General features: G+C 38.9%; 1 long non-coding RNA gene across 1 annotated transcript; it reads right to left on the reverse strand.

Annotated features, from left to right (window-relative positions):
* Positions 1-3328: 3328 nt before the first annotated feature.
* Positions 3329-4495, reverse strand: LOC105354567. The gene is made up of 4 exons (XR_909165.3): positions 4427-4495; positions 4212-4304; positions 3819-4025; positions 3329-3649 (listed from the first exon to the last, which is right to left on the reverse strand). It is a non-coding gene; the product is annotated as an uncharacterized LOC105354567 (long non-coding RNA).
* Between the last annotated feature and the right edge of the window lie 5154 nt (positions 4496-9649).

Genomic DNA, 9649 nt, shown 5'->3' on the forward strand with positions numbered 1-9649 from the left:
AAAGCTCTATTGTCTATTTATTTATGTATTTTTATATGCATTTTATTTACAAAGAATGCTTTTAAAAACAAAGGCAGTACATTTAAAAATAATCACAGATGAGACAAAGCAGTCAGATTCTAGTCTCAGTGTGAAAAATGATTGAAGTTTGTCGCCCTCAAGAGGGCACTATGGCAACAGAAAGGGACTCCAGACTTTGACATTTATCATTCAGCACACTTATTAAAGGGCCACAAACAGTGTATGCTCAGTATTACACATGTTAGATCTGTCCAGCTTGTTTGAGAAACCTTAAGGTACAACATGGTCAAAGAATATATGTATGATGCTGGGTTATTTAAGGACAGTGAACGAGTGGTGACCAAACTCAATGCCTCAAGGAGAGACAGCATGTAAAGAATCCAGAATGTGACAATATATGATATTTTATTATTATAACCAAATCATATATAATATATATTATAAACAAATAGCATTTGCTAGTTGAACTTTATTTTATTTTATCAATGATATTTCAAAAAGACCCTTTATGAGGTCTGATTATATATATGGAACATTGTGACATCACTTCCATAATTTTTTACAAGTTTGTTGCACTTTTAACAGAGATGTATTTGAAAATTTGTATTCAGAGTATTATTATAAACTTTAACACATTAAAACCAAAATTTGACTTTGGCTTATACATTAGAAGCAATCTTAAAAATACAACTTTTTTTTTTTTGCAGTCTTGCCAAAAATGTATGAGGAACAGTTCAACATCTCAGCTTTAAAGCAAAGCAGACAACATAAAGACCATTGTTTTTCAATTGCAGCCATTATAATCTTTATCTTCTCCAGCATGTTGTCATCTTAAATTCTTGAGGATTAAGCTGAGGTCCTTTTCCTCCTGTTTAGTAGAAATGGTCAACACAAAATTAAAAGTAGATACAAAAACGGGATTATAAATATTATATATTATTAGTGATCAGGGGGACCATACTTATGGAGTCCTATACTGTTCATAATTAAATAAATAAATATTTAATTCAATAAATAAATATGACGTCATGCAAATACACAATCAACCAATAAATCTCTCATAAATATATAAAATGATCATGAAATTGTGAAAAACCTGCACACGGATTTTAAATTAGCCATTATATTATTCAATATATATATTTCATTTTGCTTTAAAAACATGTTTATTATTTTAAAACAGCATTTTAAAAATATTCATTTCAATCATGTGGAATATATTATAATTTTACGTATTTTTTCAGAACCTCGGATTTCAAAATCAATATTTTCCAAAGTAGCTTTGTTTTTATTTAATGTTGCTGTTTTTCACAATGGCTGATTTTTTTCATGAAGAGCTTTTTCAGGAGAATGGGTCTGTGTGTCAATCAAACTAGACAAGGCGGAGACACTTTTGTGATTGGCTATTCCTTTACCCAGACATGAGCAGCAGCACCCTAACTCCCCTGACTACATCGATCGAAGATGCTTCAGCAAACGTGATGGGGCAATGCACACCCCTCAACACTAGGGGGAGTATGCACCTCAACACATCCACAGTGTTACAAGAAATTGGGCAGTTTTGGTTCTAAATTTGCGGATAAAAGTGGCTTTGGGCGAGTGTGCATAATTCAGGTGATTTTGTGGTCGGTTCGGCAATTTTCATCTTCTCGTGAACGTATAGTAGTGGTCTAAGTTAGGCTGAGTGGTTGTTGGAGTTCCACTAAGCTTCTATGAACTGGAGTTTCCATGAACGCACCATGCCGCGTGTGGGAGGGGCTACAAGCTAATGTTTTTAGCCTTGTAGCCACATGGAGCGGTTGCTTGTGCTTATCTCAGTAACAATGCATGGATGCACAATGTACATGGAGAGTGTTAAGATGTCAGAAACGTCATCGCAGGAAAGGTTCAACATTTTCCCTGAGAGGGAAAAATAAAACCAGAGGACCTGATTATAATCATTGTCTCATTGAAAATAGAAAAATATCATAAGGTTCAGGAGGCCCGAGCAGGCTTGTCCCGCTTTGCACAGCTGCCTGGTCTCACTCTGTCGATCCTCCTGCGAGCTGACATATGTCACGATGTGAGCTGTGAGTGAATGGCGTAAGAATGAGGAGTGTGAAAGATGTTGACGACCGGAGCTCTTCTCTGTGGTTTGGTCCACACAAACCCTCAAACTACAAAAACAGAGTCGTCAATGTTTGGTGCAGCAGACAGATAGTTTGTCTCTATTTGATCTCTAATGTCAGCAAAGCCTCGCGGATATCGCTGAAATATGTCATCTCTCTGACTGGCACACCGCTGAGCGGGTATCGAGGAATATGAGTCGATTTCCATGGATCAGCAAATGAGCGTTTAGATCCCGCCCACTTTCACTGATTGACAGAAAGACCCATTCTGCTGAAAAAGCTCTTCATGAAATAAATACGCTATTGTGAAAAACAGCAACATGAAATAAAACAAAGCTACTTTGGAAAATATTCGATTTTGAAATATGATCTTCTGAAAAAAGACAGAATTATAATAAAATTCAACATGATTAAAAATGAATATTTTAAAATGCTGTTTTAAAATAATGAACATGTTTTTAAAGCAAAATGAAATATATTGAATAAAAATAATGGCTAATTTAAAATCAGTGTGCTGGTTTTTCACAATTTCAGGATCTTTTTATATATTTATGAGAGATTTATTGGTTGATTGTGTATTTGCATGGGGTCATATTTATTTATTGAATTAAATATTTATTTATTTAATTATGAACAGTATAGGACTCCATACATACCCACCTAATCCACAGGAAAACTGTAAGACAAATTGAAATGATGACTAAAGCTGAAACTCTTCCAAAAACTGCTTTCCATGTTGTTGGGCTGCTTGTAACAGTGGGAGTTTTTAGGCTGGCGCTTGGAGAAGTGAGAATCTTTGGGCCGGCGCTTGTAACAGTGGGAGTCTTTGGGCTGGTGGTTGTAACAGTGAGAGTCTTTACTGGTGACATGGAGTTTTCTTTTGTTTTATCAACACATGAGTAGTTTCCTGCATCCTGACTGGTGACTGCATCTATAACCAGGTGTTTGTTTTCCAGCTTCAGAAGTTGGTGGTTCAAATACCAACGAAAGTTTGAGTTTTGAGTCAGAGGACAGCTGGTGCTGCACGTCAATGTGACTTTCTGACCCTCAGTCACCTCTGCAGAAGATTCAAGAAGATTCAAAGAGAGAATGACAAACCAAAAATTATATAAAACATAAAGACATCAAGCATTCGTTTGGGTTGTCTGCTTTAATAAACATAAAAGTATGAAGATAATAGTTACCTGTGACGATCAAAGTAACTTCAGGAAAAGTGGATTCTTTCCATTCTCTAGAGTTTCTTTCAATTCTAAACACATATTCTCCTGAGTCACTTTTACTTAATTTTTCAAATCTAAGGTTATGTTGGTTTGGAGACTCATAAAATGTCACTCTATTATTTTTTTATTTCAGTTGTTCTTCCTGGTTTATATTTTTGTTTATTTTAAACCAAAGTTTAGACTTTGGCGGCTGGTCATGAGGATGTGAATATTTACAGTAGATATTCAGAGAGGAGTCTTTCAGAGCACAGATTCTTTTTTGGGCACAAGTCACAGTCCAGCAGCTGCTGTTACCAAAACCTGAAATGTAAAAAAAATGTGAATTTATTTTTTAGAGTTTAATTAAATGATTTGAATTACATCAATACAGAGATGTAAAGATCATAAATATGATCATTCGTTGCTTAAAACATAAAGTTCACAGAATGATGATTTTAAACTTAATAAACTTTGTGTTTTTTATACTCACAGACATCAGCAGAATGAAAGTCCTTCATATCTTTCACAGAACAAGTGAAGGTGTCTGCAGATGTTAAGGGAACTGTAATCGTCCTACTTTCTTCCTTTTTGTTCCTAAACAAAACAATGGAGGCCTGAGGTTCAGTCAGAGAACACCTGCTGTTGCAGGTTAACCTGACATGATCGTGTTGTAGACGGGTCTGTTGAAGATAGATTTCTGTTGAGAGATTATAGATTTATATCAACATTGGATTGTAACTTTAAATCTGCATTATATCTTCTATTTACATCTTATTCAAGAGTCAACAACAGAAAGTCAGAATCACAGCATGTTATCTCCACAAACAATCAAAGTGAAAACTTGACTTTAAATAAATCTGAAGAAAGTAAAGTTAAAGATCACCTTTGGGAAACATGATGGAGCATTGTTTATTCACTGATGAACACATGCTGCTTTCAGCATATGTCACCCTGAAACAAGTTGATGTGACTAAATCTGGTTTTAAAAAAAACAAAAAAATTGTCATTAATTGACCTACAAGAACTTATTGTGAAGAGGAAAAGTGAGTCTATTCAGAGCTTCCTTCACACAATGAGGAAGAATGTGCCGCTGCTCACCTACTGAGACTTCAGGGGCTCTGAAATCCTCATAACATTTGACAGCACAGGAGTAAGTGACTGCCTCCTGAAGAAAAATGAGAAATCTGTCGCTTTGAGATTTCTTCCATGCGTGTTCGTATGTCGGGAAAATGACCAGAAAATGCGAACGGAATAAAATTAAGAGGTTTTATTTCCCTAACAAAGAGCTCTAAACAAAAATAAAACAGAATAAAACAGATCGATCTGGGTGTCCAAAATCAAGGCCTGCAATACGCAAGAGGTTACAATCCGGATTTACTTGCAGCTTGTCTGGACACAATGAAAATTCCTTGAGTGCAGACTTTTAAACATGTGGTCAGAATCTCCTCCTCTGGAAGCAAGATGGCTGCTCTATCTCCGCTTCTGGCCGCTCGGATTGGCCGGCAGGGAGCCTGCCTACTTCCTTAGTCCATACTTGGAGTCAGCATCTGTTTCCCGCGTCTGCTGTCCAGGAGGTCTCCTCACAGACTGACATGGTCCCGCAACCAAATGACTCCCCAGGTGGTCCCCCACAGGTGACGGGAACTTCCTATCAGCCAGTAGATAATAAACCTTTGTTCCCCACACGTGAGCAGATGTCTGAAGCGGTTCCCAGGGATTGAATCAGTCTCAGAGATGATTGATTTATGATACATGTCAGACCTACAGCCAAGCCTTTCAGACGGTCTTAGAAGATCAAAGACTGTTTCTTTCCCTGACAGGGGATGGATGTGGAGCTGCATTCCTGAAACTTCTCACATATGCAACTTAAGGAAGCTTCTTCGAAGGTTCAAAGGATGTAAAAGCACACACTTCAGCAAATGACTTATCTTCAATGTAATAAAATTTAAGACTGACAACCCTAATGAAATTACCAAAAATATTAATTCCTTCAGCTTCCCTCTCTTCGTGAGGTCACATAAAAAATAAAAACACATTATCACATCAGACAATATAAACATTTCAGCAGGTCCACATGACCTGGCAGCTGTGGTCTCAAGCCCTCACAATCTATAACAGAACCAATGTGCATTTCAAAGGTGTGGATGATCCATTCATGAGTTTAGAAGCGAAAACTGTCAGAGCTAAACTTTAACCATCTATGTGAAAGATTCATTGAGCAGTCGGACAAAAAAATTCTTGCTAAGGCCCCGTGCCCCTTTCGGCGGCCATCCCTAAGGATACTCATGTTTTATTGGATCTTTGGCACATTGGCGTTTACAAAAGTTTACAAAGAACAAGACATAAAATAGTAAATAAAGAAAATGCACAAATACAAATTCAAATTATTCTAAAAAGTAAAAGATAACAAAGACAATAAAAATAGCACTTCCTGTAAGAAAAAGGAACACCTGGAATTAAGGGGGGGGAATTGAGAAATGTTAAAGCAGAACAAAATCACACAGACGATGAAAAGGAAAAGAAAATTGTCAAACATAATAGCAAGCCATTTTGTAAAATGCACCAAAGTCCAAAAAGGTCATTCCGGGCCTCGAACATTCGCGTCCTCCTTCTGCATGTCCCACAAGCTCTGGCAAGCTTGGACCTGGCCTCCTATGGACTTCTCAATAAGCCTGTTAGAGATCTGACACATGGTGATACAACAGAACGGCTGCAAAAGAACTTGGGGTGTCCACTGCTGTGGTACTGTTCTGCCAAGATGATTCTGCTGTGGGTCTAAGTATTTGTTAGTGTTAGGGTCAGGAACTTAAAAAATAAAAAACAATAAAACACAAAAGACAATGAGACAAGAATCAATTTACGCATGCGCAGGTAAGAGCAAATATGATGGAAAAGGTCCACCACATTTCTCTTCTCAAAGGTCTGCTTCCCCTCGTGCTGTTTTATGAAGAACACAAATGGGGAAGATACAAATTCAAGAAAAAGAAAAAAATTCTATTAGGGGCTGTCGTCTAATGACCCAGTCGTAGAACCTACTCATCCTTGCTGTAGATGAGAGAAAATCAGATGAACAGACACACAAAGCTTTAAAAATTTAAAAATGGTCAATCTGCGTTCCCATTTAAACATTCTTTCTAGACAAATACATTTAAACAATGATAATAAAATAATGTCCTTCTTTTAATCATTAAGACCTCTTGTCTACCTCCCTCTCTTGGCCTGGGGCTAAGCTCCAGGACCCAAACACATAAAACGAATTAAATGTAAAGCAAGAACATAAAAACAAGAAACAGTTTGGTGCATCGATAAGGTGAACAGGCGTCCTGTCCACGCTCCTGTAAAGGCAAGGTCACAAGAAGAAATAATACAGCTGCAACAGAAGATCTTTCATTAATTGCAGGCAGAGTTCAGCAGTTGGTGCTGCGAGCAGGAGATCATCAACCTACATCATGAAAACACAAACCTCTTATAGCATAATGTTCTGTCAGAGAGACTTTAAACAGTGATCAAAAATGCCAGAAGGATTCTATGAACCCCTCTGTACTACAATGCGAATAATTGTCTGCCATTTTTATGTAATGGAATGCAAAAGAAAGTGTGTGCTAAATCAATAGCAGCGAACAACACACCTTGTGGGGTTAAAGTTGACAGCATGCAGTATGGATCAGGGACGGATAGGTTTTACAATAATGGTTACATCGTAGACTTAAATTAGCATTAGCTTAAATCATATGCCACGCGATCCATCAGCTTTTAAAACCGGTCTTAAAGAAGTACACCATGAAGAATACGAATATTCAATGACACCATAGTTCCACAGCCCAGACTGAGTTTCCTTCCTCCCTTCATCTGCATCAGTCACCCAGCTGCACTGAGATCTAAAACCTGTGCTCCTGTAGTTACCTGAATCACCACCGGGGGACGGTGAAGAATGAACGAACATAAACTGAACCTGTGGACCATGAAGCATCAGAGAGCGTTTTTAACATCACCTCTGCATCTTCATGAGCCGTCTCCTCTCTGCTGTAATGACTGACAGTGCAGAAATGCTCTAAAACTCAGGAGTTAGTTGTTGAAGGCAAAGTTAACCTGTACATTTTATTGAGGGAGAGAAATGAACACCTGAAAAAACACAATTTTGCCAGTATGTGTTAACTTCCCGCCCAGTCAGGGGTCCGAGTTGCCAAGGCTCATGACCAGGGGGAGTGCTAAGTGAGGTACAGCTGTGTACCATTGCATTTGTGAGTTTGTGAATGCAAAATAAACTGTTAAACCCACAGGACCACTATATATGTCAGTGTAGTTTAAATGCCACGATAACCAGCGTCCGCGTCCAATTGTGGCTAAATTTGAACACTATAAACAAAAGGAGCTGGTAAAGGGCCGAGGCCGGGAACTGAAAGGAACACACTACAGCGTGAATGACCAGTTCCCGGTCGAGATCCTCCGCCGTCGGAAAATCCTCTTCCCGCTGAGGAGAAAGCATCTCTCTGCTGGAACCCGTGCCGTGGTTTCCGTGGATAAGCTTTTTGTGAACGGCAAGCTGTTCCGGGACCCAGAGGTAACACCCTGGCTGTGCTGAAGGCTGTCAGAGGCGCACTGACATCTGCGCTGCCCAGAAGAAACCCGCAAACTTATTTATTTGAATAGGAAATAATCGGATCATCAATAATCCACACCTCTCAGGAAAACTGTTTTTTTTCTTCCCCTCTCACATTCATGTTTCTGTTGTTGTTTCGGTGTTTTTGTTGTTTGTTCTTTCATTTTTCCTCTCTCTTTTGTCTTGCCCCCCCCCCCCCCCCTTTTCCCCTTTCCTCGTATGTGAATCAGGTAAAGGCAACGCAACCAAGATGAGCTTTTTTTTATGCACAGAACGGGCGCGCGCGCATACTAGCGCGCACAAGGGCATGCACACGCGATCCCGCACACACACGTTGATAAATTGCAAACATCTCATTTAGGCTCACACAGGACGCACGCAACATGCAGCTCACAGCCAGGAAACGTTCAGCCACAACGCACAGCGCTTCTCGGTGCAGCAGACACGCACAGCGGGCACGCGCACACGGACTGGCACACGCACTATTTAGCCTTGCACTCTCCCAGTTAGAGCAGTTATGAACAGTTTTAACATCGTTAGCTGGAATGTGCGTGGACTTGGCTCTGGGCCAAAGAGATTGAAAGTGTTATCTCACCTGGATGATCTTAAAGCAGATATAGCCTTACTGCAGGAGACCCATTTATGTAAATCATCTCACCAACTCCTGTGCTGCTCACGATTTCCAGTCATGTACTCTTCTAGTTATAACTCCAAGCAAAGAGGAGTTGCTGTTTTAATTAATAAAAACGTTACATTTACTCATAAGGATACAGTTACTGACCCAGAAGGCAGATTTATAATCATTAATATATCCATTCAGAATAAGGACTATTGCATAGCCAGTATTTATGGCCCGAATGTTGATGACTCTTCCTTCTTTCACAGATTCTTCACCTCACTTTCGGTTCACTCTGACTCCACAATCATTATAGGAGGAGAGGTCAACCTTGTTTTGGACCCTGAACTTGACAGACTCAGCACAGCAGCGAACCAGCGTACATGGCGGTCTGCAAGTATTCTAAAGCAGTACATGAGTGAGTTGGGTCTCTGCGACGCTTGGTGCTCATGTCATCCAGGCACTAAAGGGTTCACCTTTTTTTCTCCAGTTCACCACTCACACTCCCGTTTAGACTATTTATTAATCAGTAACTCTCTTTTAAAAAATATTCAAAGTTCCAATGTCCATCCAATTATTATCAGTGATCATGCACCCGTCTCTGTAAATATTTCTAGGGAAATATCCACACCCTCAGGTATAACCTGGAGGTTTAATACGTCTCTGTTAAAAGACCAGGAATTTATTGAATTCTTTAAAAAAGAGTGGGCAACCTTCTTAGAATTCAACAATACTCCAGACATCTCACCATGCCTTCTTTGGGAAACATCAAAGGCAGTGATGAGAGGGAAAATCATTTCTTATTCAACGCATAAAAAACGCAAAGAGGAAGCAGATTTATTAGAATTAGAAAATAAAATCAAAACCCTGGAGACTGCTTATGCTGCTTCTGCACAGGAACACATTCTGGGCGACCTGAAAAATTTAAAACTGAAGTTAAATGACATCATCAATAAACAAACACAATTCCAGATACAAAGGCTTCGACTGGAAAGATATGAAAACTCAAATAAATCTGGCAAATTTCTAGCTAATCAGCTTAAAATTAATAAAGAAAAATCAACAATCACTTCTATTATGGACCAAACAGGGAATGTCACCCATG

Source organism: Oryzias latipes, chromosome 1 (genome assembly GCF_002234675.1).
Source record: "Oryzias latipes chromosome 1, ASM223467v1".
In the NCBI taxonomy this organism is placed as follows: domain Eukaryota; kingdom Metazoa; phylum Chordata; class Actinopteri; order Beloniformes; family Adrianichthyidae; genus Oryzias; species Oryzias latipes.